We start from the raw sequence: 20,765 nt of genomic DNA, 5'->3' as shown, positions 1-20,765 counted from the left end.
TCATGGCATCCCTGCACCAATCGCAACAGCTTGAAGATGAGACAAGAATGATGGGGTGGGAATGATGCAGAGATACGTGGTCTCTTCAAGCCCCCAGTCTCCTTCCATCAAACTGAAAATAGCTGGGCTTTTGAGAGTCAAACTAGTTACCAGCCATGGGTGTCACATGGCTTGCCCTTGTATGGTTGAATTTCCACCTAACTATTAGTAAGCAATGGCGGCCAAGTTTGATGGTTATGTTCTCCTCCACGGTCAGAGGCAGTAATGCTTCTGAATGCCAGCCGATGGAAACAGCTGTTGCATCTATTTGGCCGCTATGAAAATAAGATGCTGCACTAGATGATCCAGCAGACTGTTCCTATTTCCTTCTGTTTCTTTAGCAAATAACCAACTCAGGAGGAGAAGGGGGCTCTGAGCCAGATCAGCCTCATGGTGTGTAGGGAGAGGGGCTTTAGATCCTTGCCCCCCTCTTACAGTCCCAATTGTTATTCCACACTCTGGATATTCACATTGGGGGAAAGCCAATGGGCACTGGTTGCAAAGTGGTCACCAGTACTAAACAAATAAGCCTTTTAAAAAAGCTTTATTGCAAAATAAAAATCTTACAGAGCTTAAGTACCCCTTTGCAATCAACCATCATCTATTTTTAATAAGTACCCATAATTATTTCCATAGCTGTCAAGTGTCCCTTATTTGAAGGGACAGTCCCTTATTCCAGCGCCATGTCCCGCTGCTGTCCCTTATTGATGGATGTCCCTTAAATGTCCCTTAAATGATGTCCCTTAAATTTCAAAGGAAGCAGCTCCTCTCCCTCCCTCCCTTCGTTTGGCTACATCATGATGGATACATCATTGACGGCCCACTCACCCTTGCCGGCGAAAAGGTCTGTCTGAAGCGGGGGCACATGGTGGGGGGAAAGGAAAGGAGATCTCGTGGGGGGGATCTCGGGGGGGGAGGCTGTGTGTGTGTGTGTGGCTAGTTAATGCAAGCTGAGGGGTTTTTTGAATGCTGGATGCCATTTTGTTGCACGTGCTGCTGCAAACTTTGCAGTGCAAAGCCAGGCCGGGGAGCCATCTTAAGCTGAGGCTGCATAGGCCTTGTGGTGCATGTGATTCAGATTCTATTCAGTTGAACCTCTGGTTACAAAGTTGGTTGGACAGTGTTCTCGAAGCTACCAGCGTGAGTTTGACCAGACTGCAGGAGGACAGGAATACTGGAGTGCCTGGAACAGGTGAGGCTGCAGGTCCCTTATTTTCAAGGCTGCTGATCCCTTATTTTCAAATCTGTAAGTTGACAGCTATGATTATTTCACATTTATAGGAATAGCTGTATCTAGTATACCAATTCACATTTGTAAACAAAAAATTCCTCTGTGCCAACCACTGATATATTTAGTATTACGCTTTCCATTTTTAAGTTCACAATAGAGTAGTTGCTTTGGAAGACGATAATCAGGCATCCTCAAAACATGACCAGTCCAACGAAGTTGATGTTGAGGAATCATTGCTTCAACGCTGGTTGTATGGAAGACAATCTTCCTCAGCTACGAGTGATCGCCAAAGAAGAAGGAGGAGATATTTAGTACAAAACTTTCAACAATAATATTCATCCTACTCAAAACTTTCAATAATAGTATTTGTCCTACTAGGTGATACTTAGAGAAGACCTATTGAAACAAGTGGACTTAAATCAGTCATGTCCACTAATCTCAGTGGGGCTAGTCTGTGTCAGTTGGATAGCATTCCACATAACTAACTAACTAACCAGAATTCTTTTCAGGTTAATGGGGAAAGAGAGTAAGGGCAAACACTATCCTGAATTTTATCATTCCATTTTCTGCCCCACCCCTTAAACATAATTTCCTCTTCCATTTATGCATTAAGCTAGTTTCATCATGATACCAGTGTCCCACATTTGGGGGAGGGGGAATCCCCCGCAATAAGAGAGGACTGACTAACGATACTTCCCCCTCCCTGAAAGTTACAGAAATGTTCAGAGCAAGAAGTAAATTAATGACCTGCTTTCTGCTTTCTACACGATCTTTCACGTAATTCAGACTTTGGGAAACCTGGAGAAGCAGGACTAAGATGTGGAGATATGCTCCAGAGATCCAGACCATGGGGAGCCCCAATAAATTAATAAATACAATTTGGACTATAATTTGATCTTTTTATTTTCGTTTTTTTATTTTTAATTGAAGCATTATGATTAAATATTTAATTGGATGTTTTTTATTGGAAAATCAATAAAAATGATTTTTTTAAAAAGACTTTGGGAAACCTGAAAAGTTGCCTGATCAGGAGACCCTTTGTCAATCTAGGTCAGTATAATAAAAATAATAAAAGCAATAATTTTATTATTTATACCCCGCCCATCTGGCTGGCTTTCAGTATAGTAAAAACCCAATAAAACATCAGACATTAAAAACTTCCCTAAACAGGGCTGCCTTCAGATGTCTTCTAAAAGTCAGATAGTTGTTTATTTCCTTGACATCTGAAGGGAGGGTGTTCCACAGGGAGGAATTGCCTGAACTCATTGCCTGCTCTGATTGGTAACAGCTCTCCAGGGTCACTGGCAGAGGTGTGTTTGTTTGTTTGTTTGTTTGTTTGATTGTTTGATTTTACTTACATACATACAGTTTTTATTATTTTCCACATACCGGTAGGTTTTGTTATTTTCCACCCAGAGTCTTTGCACATCGAAAAGCTACAGGAACACATACAGGCAAATACATACAGGTCAGTTAAGTTACACTTTTCGCTGGCAATCAAATATACAGATCAGCACTCAGAGAGCCAAAGGAGGTTCACTAGCAGCAGCAGCTGCATTTGGTGGAAAGGAGACCTCGGCAGATAACAGTCCTGGGTGCACTTGCTGCTGCAGCCCACCAGACCACAGGAACAGCAACTCTGCGCAGCTTGCATTTGCAGAATGTTTTGCAGTTTTTGCACTGACCGCTATTGCCACAAGTGCATGCACCACCACAAGCACACAGACAGTCCTTGATCTCTCCAGAGACTGAGCCACGGTCCTAGTGTGCGGTTAACTGGAGTTGCCCAAAATCAAATCTGGGATCTTCTGTGTGAAAAGCAGGTGATCTGCCACAGAGCCCTGACACCTCCTTTCCTCTCCTTTAAAGAGAAGAGCTGATCATATTGAATGAATTGAGTCCTGTCAGGCAAACAGCATATGTTAAAATCTGAACTGGCAGCCAGATTTTTCCATTGAAATCAGCTGCTTGAGGGTGGGGCGGCGGGGGGGGGGGGGAGAGAACAGCAAAATAAAATTCCTCCAGCAGCTTTCGTTCATGCCTTGAACTTTTGGTCCTTGAGATATTAGTGGGGGCATAATTCTTTCTCTTCCCCCACTCGTTATCTTTACAGTAATGGAGGCTCATGATTAAACCAATTTACAATGCCTTCGAGTTATGCTGGGCTGTATTCTGGAACGCCTTTGTGTTTGTTGCTAAGCTAGATTCTAGAATGCCTTCAGATTTTTTATTATTATTATTATTAATTTATTTGGATTTCTATACCGCCCCTCATCAAAAGATCTCAGGGCAGTTCACGAGATAAAACACAAGATAAAAGCAGAAAAAAATAGCTGAAACAGAAACAACAAAATCACTACTCCCTCTTCCACAAACATATTAATGTTTGAAGAGGAACATTTTCACCTGCCACCTAAAGATATGTAATGAAGGCAAACCTCCCGGGGGAGAGCATTCCACGAATGGGGAGCCACTACAGAAAAGGCCTATTCTTCTGTTGCCACCTTCTGGACCTCTCATGTAGAAGGCACACAAAGAAGGGCCTCAGAAGATGAACACATAGTCCAAGTTGGTTTATATGGGAAGAGGCAGTCCTTGAGGTTTTGCGGTCCTGAGCCATGTAAGACAAGTTGTGCTAGAATGCTTTCAAGTTTAGTTTTGATACAAGCTCATCCATGCTCAACTTCTCCAACTACGCGCACAACAGTACAAGAAGGAACATAGCATAAGGAAAAAGCTAAAACAATGCCCTTCTCCAATTTGCCCTTGGGAAGTGGGAGCCATTTTGCGTAACATAAAGCAGCTCGAAATGAATGGGCGTCTTTATATTAAGCTCAGTGTGCTTTGGATTCAACCCCAAACCTAAGTTGTCTTTCCTTTTGATAAGCCTTTCATGTTCCAGATCCCCACCCACCTTGTCAGATATCAGCAGCACCGGAGGAAACAGAAGTTGATAAAAGTTCCTTTGTAAGCCGAAATAATTTTTATCAAGGTTTTTCCTCTCGAAAGCGGCCCTGCCCTTTCCCTGAGATTAGCGAAATCCCTGTTTGCAGCAATGAACTTCAAAAACGATGGAAGAAACAAAAGGACTGCGCTCCCCCACCCCTTTTCTTTCACATTTGTAAAGTTCTGTGCTTTAAAAATACAGAATTGCTCTGAATAGTGCTTGGAAGTGAGTGAGATGAGTGTGTCGACTTGCAAATGCTCAAATATTGTAGTACATTTTCCTGCTAGCTGCACCTGTGCTGGCTGGCTGTTGCTACTCTATGTTAGCCTGCATTCCCATGAACAGAGAGAATGAGCTGGTAGGGGGATTTCGAGGTGTGACTCGGGAGTTCAGTACTATTTATGTATGTTTTGGCTTTAGCTTCAGCCCAGCAGGGCTGGATCTGAGTACGGAAAGAGCATTCTGAAGACAGGATACCTCTGTGTGACATTGCCAAGGCAGATGCAAAATCACTTGCACCTCCACCACAGTCTTGCATGATGCTCAAACAGTCCATAATATGCATAATTTTGCATAGATTGTATTGGGTGGCCACTTATGCCCGGGGGGGGGGGGGGCAGGGGGGATAGGAAGAGGAAGAAGAAGAAGAGTTTGGATTTGATATCCTGCCTTTCACTCCCTTTAAGGAGTCTCAAAGCGGCTAACATTCTCCTCTCCCTTCCTCCCCCACAACAAACACTCTGTGAGGTGAGCGGGGTTGAGAGACTTCAGAGAAGTGTGACTGGCCCAAGGTCACCCAGCAGCTGCATGTGGAGGAGCGGGGAAGCGAACCCGGTTCCCCAGATTACGAGACTACCGCTCTTAACCACTACACCACACTGGCTCTCAAGGAGAGAGGGAATTGATCATACACACCCCAAAAAGAACTCAAGAGAATGCAGAAGGTTTGCATGAAATATATTCATAGATGCAAATTTAGAAATCGTTGCTATAATTTATTTATTTATTTATTTCATAAAATTTATGTACTGCTTGATTGTAAAAAAAAAAACCAAACAGCAACACACACACACACACCAATGTGGTCTACAAACAGATAAAACAACAAAATCAAGAAAAATGTGCAACCATGCTTTAAAACATACAGAAGTTAAAATACGGAAACAGATTAAAATTAAAACTTTCTAAGCATCTGGGTAGGCTTATCTAATCAGAAATGTTTCTAGCAGGTGTCAAAAAGAGTGCAGTGAAGTCGCCTGCTTGGTCTCAATAGGCGGGGAGTTCCAACGTGCAGGAAGCCTATAGAAATTTTAAAGTGTTTTTTTTTTTTTTTTTAATGGCATTAGATATAACAGCAAAGCGAGAGATTTCCATAGAGGAAAAAATGTGCAAAGGTAAACAGCAGCAGGGTAACCATGACATTCCAGTTTTCACTTTATTTTAGTCTCCTGAAATGTTTGTTAAAGAGAAAAAGGGCCCGTTGTTTGCTGTTCAATTGAAATCTCACATTCAATATTTGCTTTTTGTTGCCTCCTTGTGCTACTGACTCCAGACGGGTGGTGCTGCGACTTGAGGAATCTATGTTTTGGACTGTGGCTGTGAAAAGACCCATCGTGCTGCTTTTATCCCGGGGGGTGAAGAACCCACTGCCATTTCACCCATTATTCAAACCGCTTCACTTTCTCCCACTTCTCCTCATACTCTTTTCCCCACTCCCGCCAACCCTGACAACAGAAAACAAAAGGGTGGCTCTCTCTTTCCCCAGCCCCACCCGCAGTGTCGGAATCAAATAGTCAAGACACTGAAATGTTCTTAAATAGTCTGAACCCTGGTTCCCAGAAGCAGCTATGGTGGATGCATACACATTGCCAAAACAGAAGATATATATCCGCAGAAAAGAGGAGTAAAGAGAACACCGATTTTCTTCTTTCTTTCTTATATATATTTTTATTGATTTTCCATTTAATGTTATACATTCACATCATCATTATCCACTATACCGTCCTGGCTCTTTAGAGCCTGTCAACTTCCTTCCCTCCCACCTCATGACTTTTGAAATTAACCTTTATACTATTGCAATTTATACGTTTTCCAGTTCTAATTAAACTCATTACAGAATGGCTCAAAATTTAAATAAATGTAGAAAGATTGAAAATTTCTCATTACAAGTCATCAGACAACCCAGCTAGTGGTGTTAATTGCTTACAATAATCTTTCAGATATCGTATAAATTTACGCCAATCCTTTTGGAATACTTGATCGTGCTGGTTTCAGATTTTTCCTGTCAGCTTTGCCAGTTCTGCAAAGTCCACCAATTTCATCTGCCACTCTTATTTCATCGGTTCTTCTTGCTCTTTCCATTTTGGGGCTAAAAGAATTCTTACCGCGGTTGTTGCATACATAAACAGTCTTTTATCTTCCCTTGGTATCTCCTTACCCACTACAGTGGTACTTCTGGTTAAGAACTTAATTCGTTCTGGAGGTCCATTCTTAACCTGAAACTGTTCTTAACCTGATGTACCACTTTAGCTAATGGGGCCTCCTGCTGCCGCTGTGCCGCCGCCGCGCGATTTCTGTTCTCATCCTGAAGCAAAGTTCTTAACCCGAGGGACTATTTCTGGGTTAGCGGAATCTGTAACCTGAAGCATCTGTAACCCAAGGTACCACTGTATACCCAATAAAAAGGCTTCTCGTTTTTTAACAAAAAGTATTTTTAAACATTTTCTTTAACTCATTATATACCGTTTCCCAGAAAGCCTTTACTTCTTTATAAGTCCACCACGGTGAACACCGATTTTCATAAAATGTGCATGTGCCAACACACAGAGAGACACACAAATGTGCTGAGCTCCCTGAACCTCAACCCCTCTCCCTCTCAGCAAGGGACAGCAACATTCAGTGTTGAGAAACCATGGAAACAATGCACTGGACCCTGGCGCTAGCCTGCAAGTCGCTACTGTATGTGCGGAACATAGGAAGCTGCCTTATACTCCACCAGACCATTTGTCCATCTGGCTGAGTACTGCACAGACTGGCAGCAGCTATCCAGGGTTTCAGGCAAGGTGCATTTCCTACCTGGGGATCTCTGGAATGGAACCTTCTGCATGCCCTGGGGCAGTGGCATAGCGTGGGGGGTGCAGGGGGGGCCGGCCGCACCGGGCGCAACATCTGGGGGTTAGGGGGCACAAATCCACGGGTTAGGGGGCGCAAATTACTTGCCTTGCCCCGGGTGCTGACAACCCACGCTACGCCACTGCCCTGGGGCCTGCTCAGCCTGCCCCTCTTATTGTCCGTTACCTTTAAACTGAACTTGGAACAGAACTCCTTCAAACAGAGGACTGCAAAGAGAGGGTGGTCCATGGCTACTAGCCATGATGATTGTTTTCTGCCTCCACGGTGGGAGGCAACAACGCCCCTGAATGCCACTTCCTGGAAAGCACAGGTGGGGGAGGAGTCTCTTGTGCTCAAATCCTGCCCGTGGGTACAAATTTGCCATCCGGATATGCGCCTCCAGTTACAGACGTGTTAATACATTCCATTCCATTGACCATTTTAAAAAATAAATAAGGTTCAATGTATGTTCAAGCAGATTCTAAAACTGCCCCCAAAAGCGGGGATGTCAACCTAAACAATTCCTTCTACAGAAAAAGCTCGTAATAGCGTAGCCAGGGAGGCTGCGATGCAAGGAATCTCCCCTTCTTGTTCATAAAGGAGCCACAGAGCGATGCCTCGATCTGGATTGAAAGAGCAGCACTGGGGGGGGGGGGCAGGATGTTATTGGGTGGTTGTTTTCATTTCGATTATATATATATTGTGGTTTTTGAGGTTGATCTCTTCTGAGAGCCAGTGTGGTGTAGTGGTTAAGAGCGGTAGTCTCGTAATCTCGTAATCTGGTGAACCGGGTTCGTGTCTCCGCTCCTCCACATGCAGCTGCTGGGTGACCTTGGGCCAGGCGGGATATCAAATCCAAACTACTCCTCTTCTTCTTCTTCTTCTTCTTCTTCTTCTTCTTCTTCTTCTTCTTCTTCTTCTGTGAACCACCTAGAGACCTCCGGGTATAGGGCGGTATGTAAAGTCTAACAACAACAACAACAACAACAACTGTTCAGTCACTTTGAGAAAAGGACATTGGACTGGGCAGGTCATTGGCTTTATCCAGCAAACTCTTCTCATGTTCATATGTTCTTACGACTGTCCTCTACAAAGAAAGACAAATGGCCAGCCTAATACTATTCTGCTGACTTGCTGCTACCAAGGAGATAAGAAACTGTATTTTGCCTGAACTAGCGCTCTCTCTCTCTCTCTCTCTCTCTCTCTCTCTCTCTCTCTGTGTGTGTGTGTGTGTGGTTCACTCCATTGATTTACTGGCATTCCTTCAGTGTATGTCCTGCTGCATTAACACCCCAAAGGTTTCTCAGGACAAAATGGACAGGCTACACCCAATGACCCTCACGGCAGCGGAAGAATCAACTGAGAAGTCCCTTCTTCTCAGAGCTGAACCCCAGGGCCTGGGAAACCGACAGGTGAAAATGGCTTCGGAGCTCATTCTGCTCCTTTCTTTCTTTTTCTCCCCCTGCGGTGCTAAACTACACCAGCCGTCCCCGCTCTGACAGCTGCGTGCTTTATTGCTGTCCCACTTTTATTGCTTTGCTTTCTTCCCTTCCTCCTGCTTTTTTCTTTTTAAAGCGGGGTGGGGTGGGGGGTGAGGTTGGCAGTGTTTAAAATTTATAGCCAGCAGAAATAACTGATTACTCTTGGCAAATTAACTGAAGGGATCAATTGTTCCATATGGGAAAAGCCAAAGAACTCGGGGCTCTATTCACGAGGGAAGACTGATGTGCTAAAGGGCAAAGGAATGCCACTTTTATTGTGTGGTAGAGAATTTTCACATTTAGGTCCAAATTCCAAAAAGAAAGCGTGGTATTCAGGGACCCCTTTGCTCCACGAGGGCCATGACTGGACTGCATGGGTGAGCAGACAAGGGGATGTCCCCGAGCACAAAGCTTCCCTGTTCATATCTTACTACCTTGTGGAATGTAGGACCCTCCATCAAACAACCCTCCCAAGTGGTGCTCTGAGTGGTGGACAGGGCAGATGCCTAGCACAGATGCCATCCAAACAGAGCAATATGGGGCATATTAACTTAATTTCCAACCTCCATCCTTCTTTACATGCAATAAATACAAAGCCCTTGCTGTGTTTATAGTGAGTGACACATCTACAATATGTGGATGGTTTTTAAGTGCTCTGCTTTTATGATGCACAGCAATTGGTTCCTAAAAGAGGTGAGAGGATAGAGGAGGAGGAAGAAGAAGAAGAAGAAGAAGAAGAGGAAGAAGAAGAAGAGTTTGGATTTGATATCCCACTTTATCACTACCCTAAGGAGTCTCAAAGCGGCTAACAATCTCCTCTTCCCTTCCTCCCCCACAACAAACCTAACAGACTTCAGAGAAGTGTGTCTAGCCCAAGGTCACCCAGCAGCTGCATGTGGAGGAGCGGGGAATCGAACCCTGTTCACCAGATTACAAATCCACCGCTCTTAACCACTACACCACACTGGCTCTCAAGGAGATCCTTGGAGTGAAGGGTTTGTCTTCTCTCTATGTTTTTGGTCAATGCAGTTTGGCCTCTCTTTTCAACATGTGTATTCTTTTACAACTGCTTTTACAGTTGCTCTCTGTTTACCCCGTGTGGTCAGTTAGCTGGCGGATCTCTATAAACCCAAGGCTTCCTCCTGTAGTGTTTATGGCGAGTCAATTCCTTCATTGTAGCTAGGATTCCAGGGGGAAAAAATTCTGAATAATTTGTCCCAGGCCTTACAGTGATTTGCTAGGAGGATAAGAGGACACTTTGGAGTGAAGGAAAGGAAGCATTCTGGCTGTATTCCTGTGTAGAAACAAGGACATTAGAATGTCTGTGTTTGCCTTTGAAATTATCAGTCACACAAGAAGAGCCCATTTTCTCCAGCATTATGTCCTTACAGTGGTCAACCAGGGAAGCCCATGGGACGCCAACAAGCAAGATCTGAGCAGGTAGCACTCTCTGCAGTTGTTATTCCCAGCTCATGGCTATTGTCTCTCACTGGTATTTTCTTTTTTTATATATAATAATATTTATTTGTTTTCCAACAAATTGAACACAAATTACAAAAAACAAAAAAATAAAAAACATACAAAAATACAATACATACAAAAAAAGAAAAAACACTACAAAACACTAGCATACAACCAACAAAACAAAACAAAGCCCATTTAAAACACAATCCAATTTCAATATCTTGTCTTTCTTTCACTAATTTCCACGACCTCCTCACACCTCCCTTTTTGTATTCCACTTCTATTAATTGTTTCAGCAATTCCTTTCCATCTTTCTCTGTTTTCTATCCTGTAATTATCTTAACTCTTTCTAACCTTATTTTTCCCTTTAATGCTCTAATAACCTATTTATACTTAGTTTCTTATAACATTTCTACTAAAGCCATATAACTTCATTCCAACATTTTTCTAACATTCATTAATTTTACAGTATTTCTGTAAATAGTCTTTAAACTTTTTACATCTTCTTCTGCCGACTCTTCTCCCTGGTCTCGGATTCTGCCAGTCACTCACTGGTATTTTCTGAAGGCTAGAGTGCACTAGGACACACACTTCCCAAATGGGATAAATGTCTTAGGTAGTGATTTTGAGCTGAAGCGATCCACATCTGACATTTCAGCCATGTTTTCAGCTACAGAACAGTCCCAGGATCAAAGTGATTAATAGGCCCGTTTTTTGTTTGTAGAGCCCATGTGAGTGTGTGATTGGGCTACGATACAAAGCACAGATTTTGGCTCACAGCTCAAAAATGCTATTTATTTTTTATTTTGTTTATTATTTATTGCATGGGTGCTCGAGGTGGCACACATGGTTCTCCACAACTACCCTGTGAGGTAGGTTAGGCTGAGAGGCCCAAGGTCACACCCAGTCTCCCAGGATCCTATCCTGACACTCTAGCCACTATACCACACTGGCTCTATTAATCCACTTGGCTACCATTTATCCCTTTCATACTCCTTCTCTCATTTGGATAGTATGGTTAAAGAACACCAGTGTCTGTGGCACACAAGGGAGTATATGTCCAGGACCACGGTCAATCATTTTTAAGACAGGCAGTAAACAACAGCTTCTAGAGACAGTGCTCAGATGACAAAGAAACCAGAGGGGTCCTGGCCTCTTTGTCTGTTGTGATGGCCTCTTAGCTTTCAGCTGCTGCTTTTTTGAAGACTGGGGTGGCATAATTTGGATTGAATTGAAGTGTGTGTGTGTGTGTGTGTGTTGGGATTTGTGGATTTGACTGAGGGCTACCTACCTTTTCTCCCATCCTCTGGGCCTTGCTGTCTTCCTACAGATCCTCTGCCAAGTAACCTAGCCTACAACCAGAATCCGGAGATGGGTTTATTGTTTGACTAGGATGGTTGCTTTAAAGCCCTAAATGGCCTTGGCCCAGGATACCTGAAGGAGCATTTCCACCCCCATCGTTCAGCCCAGACACTGAGGTCCGGCACCGAGGGCCTTCTGGCGGTTCCCTCACTGCGGGAAGTGAGGTTACAGAGAACCAGGCAGAGGGCCTTCTCGGTGGTGGCACCCGCCCTGTGGAACGCCCTCCCGTCAGATGTCAAGGAAATAAACAACTATCCGACTTTTAGAAGGGAAGTTTTTAATGTTTGATGTAGTTGCTTTTTTATTATTGTTATTGGTGTTCTGTTGGGAGCCTCCCAGAGTGGCTGGGGAAACCCAGCCAGACGGGTGGGGTATAAATAAATATATCATCATCATCATCATCATCATCATCATTATAGAATCCTGCTTATGTAGGCCCATATAGTAAACTGCATAGGCACATTCAGTTCTGATTTCCAGTCCTACGCATGTTGGATTTTGCACACACAACCATCCTATTCAGATGTTTACATCTATGCATGGATATCTACTGAGACAGACACGCCTGTTGAACAGGATAAACAGGTGTTGTATTACTACCCATCACAATAAGAGACATTAGCAGGGATTATTGTACATTCTAGGCCTTGGATATCACTCAAGGAAATGTTTATTATATCATATCACAGGAAGATCTCTTCTGCTGCTCTGGATAGTGTGTCGGTGATTTGCTTGTAAATTTTAAGAGAACAGAAGTGCTCCACATAACTGGCGTGAGATTCAAAACTAAAGCGAGAGCTTATTGTCCACCAAAGCAGGAGAAGGAAAAGAAAAGGCATTGGGAGGGAGAAGGAAAGACTGCAGTTTATTCAGCACCAAAATCAAAGGCTTGCCTTTTTGCAGCTTTTCCCATCTGGGGAATAGAATATTTTGGGTGGTGGTGGAGTTGCTTTCATCTGCAGTACTGATAGTGCTTTTGGAAACCCGACAGCACAGATGTCCTGCAGTTTGGGCGACTAATTTTAACAAGCTGCTCACAGTGTTACAAAAGACAGATCTGTTGGCCTTTTTACTTCGAACCACCTCATTTGGACAAACAGTCGCCGCAAATAGCACATATGTCATATGGGATGGTCTCACATGCTGGAGAGAAGAATGCAACTGCTGAAGAGTTCGAAACTGTTTCTCGGGCCAAGGATTACAGAAGTGAGATGGGGGAGTTGAGTTTTCAGAGTTGATTTTCAGACGATCCATCACATCATGCATTATTTTGTACTTGTGGAAGAGCCTCTGAACACCAGACTACCCACTCACAACTTTTTGCTTTTCTTCGTGGCAGACAAGGGTACTCTGAGAACAATCCAACCAACCTTTTTAAAGATGCACTGAATTATTATTATTTTAATTTTTTTACCCACCGTGCAAAGACATTTCACATTTGCATTAGAGTACTCTGGCAACTCTTTCCCAGTAGTAATGTATGGAAGTGAAAGCTGGACCATAAAGAAGGTTGATCGCCGAAGAATTGATGCTTTTGAATTATGGTGCTGGAGGAGACTCTTGAGAGTCCCATGGACTGCAAGAACATCAGACCTATCCATTCTGAAGGAAATCAGCCCTGAATGCTCACTGGAAGGACAGATTGTGAAGCTGAGGCTCCAATACTTTGGCCACCTCATGAGAAGAGAAGACTCCCTGGAAAAGACCCTGATGTTGGGAAAGATGGAGGGCACAAGGAGAAGGGGACGAAAGAGGACAAGATGGTTGGACAGTGTTCTCGAAGCTACCAGCATGAGTTTGACCAAACTGTGGGAGGCAGTGGAAGCCAGGAGTGCCTGGCGTGCTCTGGTCCATGGGGTCACGAAGAGTCGGACATGACTAAACAACAACAACTCTGACAATGGATTTTGCCATGCAGTTTGCAGAACTGACCCCACCAAGGACTCATCTGGGCTTATAGAAGTTGGTTGCTGGGGAGTTAAGTGGTACATCACCTACTTTGTATACAAAAGGTGCCAGGTTTCAGGGGCGAAACCAGGCTTTGTTTCACCTGGGTCAAAGACCCAGCATGGAACAGACACCCCATGGACATTTCTGTACACATGCAGACTGGGAGCCTCAATGGACGCTTCACCCAGGGCAAAAAAAAACCTGGGTGGCCTCCTACGGCTCTGCAGGTTTGATCCCTATTTTCTCTGATAAAAGGGTCTTTGGTAGGTGTAGGGCATGGGTCAGCAAACTTTTTCAGCAGGGGGCCGGTCCACTGTCCCTCAGACCATGTAGGGGGCCAGACTATCTTTTTTGGGGGGGGAATGAACAAATTCCTATGTCCCACAAATAACCCAGAGATGCATTTTAAATAAAAGGACACATCTACTCATGTAAAAACACGCTGATTCCCGGACCATCTGTGGGGAGGATTTAGAAGGCGATTGGGCCGGATCAGGCCCTGGGGCCTTAGTTTGCCTACCCATTGTGTAGGACTTGCAATGACCCTTGCTTGAAAGCCTGAACTGCTTCAAGGTTGGCAGGTCGTAATGTCTCCCAATCTTTGCTTTTCCATTTCAAGCAATGTGGAGAATTGCAGCTGAATTTTTCCTAATTCAGGGATATAGAGAGAGCTTGTGTGTGTGTCCTGTCTGTTACGTCCTATCCACAGTAGGTAGCTGTGATATAGCAATGTAGTTGAGGAAGGAACAATTCCCCTTTAAGAAATTACAAAAAAAAAAAAAATCTATTGCACCATTCCTTTAGTAACTTTTTGTTTTTTAAAGGTAGGCTAAAAAATGTTTTAGCAGTAATTGCAACATGGGGGAGATCAACAGGCTGTTAAAATGGCACAGGCTGGAAATGCTAGCTAAAAGGGTTCAGCCTGTTGTTCTGAAGGCTCTGCACCTCTTCACCTGTGAGAGCCAGTGTGGTGTAGTGGTTAAGAGCGGTGGACTTGTAATCTGGTGAACCAGGTTCGCATCTCCGCTCCTCCTTATGCAGCTGCTGGGTGACCTTGGGCTAGTCACACTTCTCTGAAGTCTCTCAGCCTCACTCACCTCACAGAGTGTTTGTTGTGGGGGAGGAAGGGAAAGGAGAATGTTAGCTGCTTTGAGACTCCTTCGGGTAGTGATAAAGCAGGATATCAAATCCAAACTCTTCTCTTCTTCTTCACCTCCCCATATCTCAACGGCAGAGAGAAAGATAAGCTTGTGACAGATTCCTGCTTTGAGAATCATGATGCTTTGTCAGAGCAAGGTACCACTTAGCGATGCGGAATCTGGGAAGAACTTTGTTTTCTGCTTCAGTTCATACCTTGCTGGGTGCAGGGAGTCCCCCAACCTACTGCAAAGTATGCATGATTACGCCCAGGGACTCCAGGCATAAATCACAGACAATAACTGGGATGTACTCGCCATCCAGGCAGGAAGCTAATCAAGTTGCCTGCCCTCAGGTTGTTACCCTCACCAGGACTAGGATAATGTAGGATAATTTTTGAAAGCAGTGTCATTTGTGTCACACCAGAGTACATTTTTCCAGCAGGTCAAAAACCCAGCACTTATTTAGCATGGGTTTCAAAGTCATTACCTGCTCCAACATCTGGTAATGCTTAGACCTTCAAATCTCTTCATTATTTATATGGCAATCTAAGCCACTAGCTCAAAATCTATTTTAGAGTTCCTACTACCCTCCCTCCTTCACAAAAGGAGCCCAAACTCTCCCCAAAGCAAAAACTACGGGACATTAACTATGGTCACATTTGCACATACATGCTTATCATTTTAACCCCGTCATCGCATGATAGCTTTCATTGAGTCATAACAGATGAAGCTCTACAGGCAGGGCTTCCATAACACACAATTTCTCTCAGAGGCAGTGGATTGTAACTGATGTAAGTCAGAGTGGAACCCAATGAAGTTGATAGACTTAAGTAACTTGTTCCTTCATTTCCATGGATCTACTCTGAGGACAACATTGTTGGATCTCACCCAATGCTTTGTAGTGAGATTCGTTTGCATATTCATCTGTCAATTGTTGACAGATGAGGAATCAGCCAATGTACATGTTATATGTGGATTAGGGCTTGATAGAATAATCAGAATCTGGGGCAAAATTAATTGTTAAAAAGAAGAAAATCTGCTTTTTACACAGCAGATAAAGTGCCCTCAGCTAAAAATATCACAAAATATCACATGCCATGGGGTCATTTTTCTTAAGGGTTGGATTCATATAAGCTGTTGAGTGCACAGAATGGGGTCCCCTCATGCAACAGGATTTTCCCCCCTCTCCTCCCCCCACATGCCCCCTCCCATGTCCCCTAAATCTACTCTGGAGGGTTGGGAGGAAACCAAGAACAGATTTAGGGGCATGCGGAGGACACACAAGGGAGGAGAGGGGGAGAAAGTCTCATTTTGTGACTGGGACTTATCCCCTCCTGCACATGTCCCACTTAGTGCTATGTTGAATTCCACCCTAAGTACATTATTATAGGTATTCATCATATTATATATTTCTCTTCCACATTTCATGTTCTTCATTCAGTGCCCTGCTCCTAAATACAGAGGGGAGAGAAAATAACTTTCCCCTAAGGAACCAATCATTCACACACAGCGGCTTTTCTACATATATATACAAAACTCTATTGCTAGATGTAAAACAAAAGTGGTATATTATAAGTGGCAACTACATTGTTTGAACTTCACAATCTAAATACTCGGGCTGCAATGTATAATTGACTAATTGACTGAAAAAAGTGTCCCAATCATTTGTGTGTGTTTGTATAAATACAAGTACTTTTAAGAACTGGAGAGAGCAAGCACCTTCTTAAAATAACCATACTCTCCTCTCTCGCACACAAATTCATTTTCTAAGACGATGCCTGCCAGACAGATGTGTGCATTATCTAAAAGCTTACAAACTATACTCCGGGGATGGGGAACCTGTGGCCCTCCAGATGTTATTGGACTCGGCCCCAAACGAGAATGGCCAACGGTCAGGGATGAAAGTAATTTTAGTGCAAAGACATCTGGAGGGCTGCATGTTCCCTGTCCCTGCTATCGTTCTTGGGCGGTATCCAACCAAATCATTCCATCATCTTAAGGAATTTCACTCACACAGTGGAACTTTCCTCCATGTGCATCCCATGCCCTCTTCAAATCTGCCCCAGAAGGTTGGGAGAACCTCAAGGGGGGGGGGGGAGAGTACCATTGCATAGCTGAAAATCCCAACTCTATGATTCTATGATGGGTTGCTTTGTACAGGCTCCTTAGTCCTATTGCTTAAAGAAGAAAGAAGAAGAAGAAGAAGAAGAAGAAGAAGAAGAAGAAGAAGAAGAAGAGGAGGAGTTTGGATTTGATATCCCGCCTTTCACTCCCTTTAAGGAGTCTCAAAGCGGCTAACATTCTCCTTTCCCTTCCTCCCCCACAACAAACACTCTGTGAGGTGAGTGGGGCTGAGAGACTTCAAAGAAGTGTGACTGGCCCAAGGTCACCCAGCAGCTGCATGTGGAGGAGCGGAGACACGAACCCGGTTCCCCAGATTACGAGACTACCGCTCTTAACCACTACACCACACTGGCTGGAAGAAGGTACCTTCCATCAGATGATGTGACTGGCTATGTCAGTTGATGGGCAGGTTGCTTTGAGCTGAGGAAGATGGCTTTGTGATGGGTCGAATGTGGCCCATGGTGCAACTGCAGCTGGCTAGGTTGAGAATTTCCTTTTTTGGTACTGCTTTCAAGGAACAGTTTCCTTCCAACCACAATGCAGATGCAGTTTGGACAATTTTTTCGTTGTTTAGTCATTTAGTCGTCTCCGACTCTTCATGACCCCATGGACCAGAGCACACCAGGCAGTCCTGGCTTCCACTGCCTCCCACAGTTTGGTCAAACTCATGCTGGTAGCTTCGAGAACACTGTCCAACCTTCTCGTCCTCTGTCATCCCCTTCTCCTTGTGCCCTCAATCTTTCCCAACATCAGGGTCTTTTCCAGGGAGTCTTCTCTTCTCATGAGGTGGCCAAAGTATTGGAGCCTCAGCTTCAGGATCTGTCCTTCCAGTGAGCACTCAGGGCTGATTTCCTTCAGAATGGATAGGTTTGATCTTGCAGTCCATGGGAGTCTCCTCCAGCACCATAATTCAAAAGCATCAAGTCTTCGGCAATCAGCCTTCTTTGGACAAATAGCTCATATTATAGTTTGGCTTGCATTTCCACCTGTGAATGTTACTGTGCTTCCCTTCCATACCCCTCCAACAATTAACATATGAAACACACATAGGGGAACACCGTTGTCAGAATCCTTATCTCCACAAGCAACCAATGTTCTTTATCATCAGTTTATACTGCTGACAACCAAATAGTATTTCTGGCTTTTCTCAGGTGCTCCAATATACTTGAATGGCCTAAGCGCTTCTCTCTTCCCGCCAGGTATTGAAAAGAACTTGGCTTGCTCCATTACTAAGGTCCAAGGTGAGGTTCTGGAGTTCACGTCACCTTCCCTTGCCTTCTGGCAGCTTGCGTAGCAACCCACGTTTTATGTAAGATGGAATATTGTCCTCCGCCAGAAATGAGTTCATTTTGGCAAAGGAGCCACTCTCAGAATGTTGACACTCACCATTGCTTTCCACGAAATCACACAGCTGTGTAGAGCATCTGACCTTCTCAGGACCCTTGCAAGTGACCAGCTGGGCCTGGAGTTGAGCCCAGGGCTGTTTTTTTGCCAGTGAGGAATCTTGCATGGCAGTCGCAGTGACAGAACAGAGAGCCTGTAACAATGTTTTGCTTCTGTCGCAACTAATAAAAAAATGCCACCAGCACACAAAACAACTCATTGCCCTCCTTTATAAATAAATGCACCTCCAACACAGTCCTCTTGTTTGGAGCCTTTTAGCTGAATCATTTCAGCTTCTTTGTTTTTATTATCGCTTTAAATTTGTGTGTGTGTTTTAAATGCTACTGTGGGGGGGGGGGAGTTTTGAGCAGCCTTAGGATAGATAGATAGATAGATAGATAGAGATAGATATAGATAGATGATAGATAGATAGATGATAGATAGATAGATAGATAGATGATAGATAGATAGATAGATAGATAGATAGATAGATAGATATAGATAGATAGATAGATAGATAGATATAGATATAGATATAGATATAGATATAGATATAGATATAGATATAGATATAGATATAGATATAGATATATACCTTTATATCATTGCAGTTTATACGTTTTCCAATTCTAATTAAACTCATTACAGAATGGCTCAAAATTTAAATAAATCTAGAAAGATTGAAAATTTCTCATTACAAGTCTTTAGACAACCCAGCTAGTGGTGTTAATTGCTTACAATAATCTTTCAGATATCGTATAAATTTATTCCAATCCTTTTGGAATACTTGATCGTGCTGGTTTTGGATTTCGCCAGTTCTGCAAAGTCCATCATCTTCATCTGCCACTCTTCTTTCAGGAGCATCCATAGATTTAAAACATATATAGATATTTGAAGCAGAACATTGGGAACTCCAGGACAGAAAAAAGAAAACACTTCTTCAGGCAGTACATAGTGATACTATGGAACTCGGTCGCATAGGAGGCGGTAATGGCAACCAAATTTGTCTAAAAGAGGATTAGACAAATTCATGGATGTTATGTACTGAGTTGAATAGGATCCAAACTGCAGCAGTCTGATTGGTCCTAGAACAATAGGATCCAAAATGCAGTAGTCTGATTGGTCCTAGAACAATAGGATTCAGAATGCAGCAGTCTGATTGGTCCTAGAACAATGCAGCAGTATGATTGGTTGGCAGGAACCACCCAATCATGCTCCAGATAGAAGTGAATCCACAACCTGATTGGCTTACAGTAGAATTCCGGAATTAGCCAATCATGTGCAGCCCATTGTGTAAATAATGTATATAAAGCAGATACTTTGAGGGGACATTCATTCATTCTTCCTCACCACTATGAGCTGAATAAAGAGCATGAAATCACTTTGTGACTCTGAGTATATTTCTTTTTTAAAAAATATATATATATAAAATTTTCCAACATACATTTATAGTATCCAATCTAAATTTATCACATATTTTCTCTTTTAGACTTCCTTCAACCTCTCTGACAATCATCCATCATTCAAATTTTTAAATACGCATTTCCTAATTTTATATTGCATTTTATAAACCTTCACACACTTAGTTTTCATCAATACAATAGTCCTCTATAATTTACAGAACTTCTTGAAATCCCACTAGTGTTATTTGCTCATCACATACACATTTCAGATAGTCTGAAAATTTTCCCCAGTCTTAAATGAACATTTGATCTCGTATATATCTGATCTTTCCTGTTAGTTTGTCCAGTTCAGCATACTCCATCAGTTTCATTCTTCATTCTTCGAGCGTCGGCAGTTGTTCCTGTTTCCATTTTTGGGCCAGCGACTCTGAGTATATTTCAATGGAGGAGAAGGGCTTTTGATGGCTATTACTTTATGGAAGCAAATAGGATGAAAAGAATCCTTGGACAGTTCTGTAGTTCAGAACTAACCAAACTGTATATAAATGTATTCATGTATGTAACTACAGCGGCAAGAATGTTACTTGCAAGAATGTTTCTTGCCCAAAAATGGAAAGAAGTCCCAGCAAAAAAAGAATGGATACAAAAACTTTTGGAATATGCAGAAATGGTGAAACTTAGTGGAAAAATAAGAAATCAAGATAGCAAACCTTATAAAAGAATGGAAATGGTTTATTGAATATTTACGAATAAACTGTAAACAGATAAGAACATTGGCAGGATTATTGTAATAACCTGCAGTTTTATAAGAGTGTATATTTAAAGCAGATGAATAAATGAGCAAATTAAGTTAATTTGGATATGCAGAAAATATTTAAAATAAATTTAAGGAACGGCAGAAAGATGGGGAAGGAAGTTTTGAAACTGTTAAAATGATTGTAAAATTATTGAAATGTATAAAATTGAAAATCATAACAAAAATAATAATAAAAAGAATCCTTCAACAATCTCTCTCCATTTTAAAATATTTGTGAGGTCTTCTCACTCAGAAGTATTACTCCCCCCATCACACACACACTTTAATCATTACATGTCTTTGAACTCTGCCTATAAAAAACATTTCGCAATTAA

At 42.8% G+C, this 20,765-nt stretch overlaps 1 long non-coding RNA gene across 1 annotated transcript; it reads left to right on the top strand.

The window, feature by feature from the left end:
• Positions 1–8,627: 8,627 nt before the first annotated feature.
• On the top strand, positions 8,628–18,446 carry LOC310671286. The gene is made up of 2 exons (XR_014507939.1): positions 8,628–8,740; positions 18,048–18,446. It is a non-coding gene; the product is annotated as an uncharacterized lncRNA (long non-coding RNA).
• Positions 18,447–20,765: the final 2,319 nt, after the last annotated feature.

This window comes from Podarcis tiliguerta (genome assembly GCF_965153285.1).
Source record: "Podarcis tiliguerta genome assembly, chromosome: 2".
In the NCBI taxonomy this organism is placed as follows: domain Eukaryota; kingdom Metazoa; phylum Chordata; class Lepidosauria; order Squamata; family Lacertidae; genus Podarcis; species Podarcis tiliguerta.
Note: the sequence above shows the minus strand (reverse complement) of the source record. Positions and strands in the feature narration are given on the sequence as shown.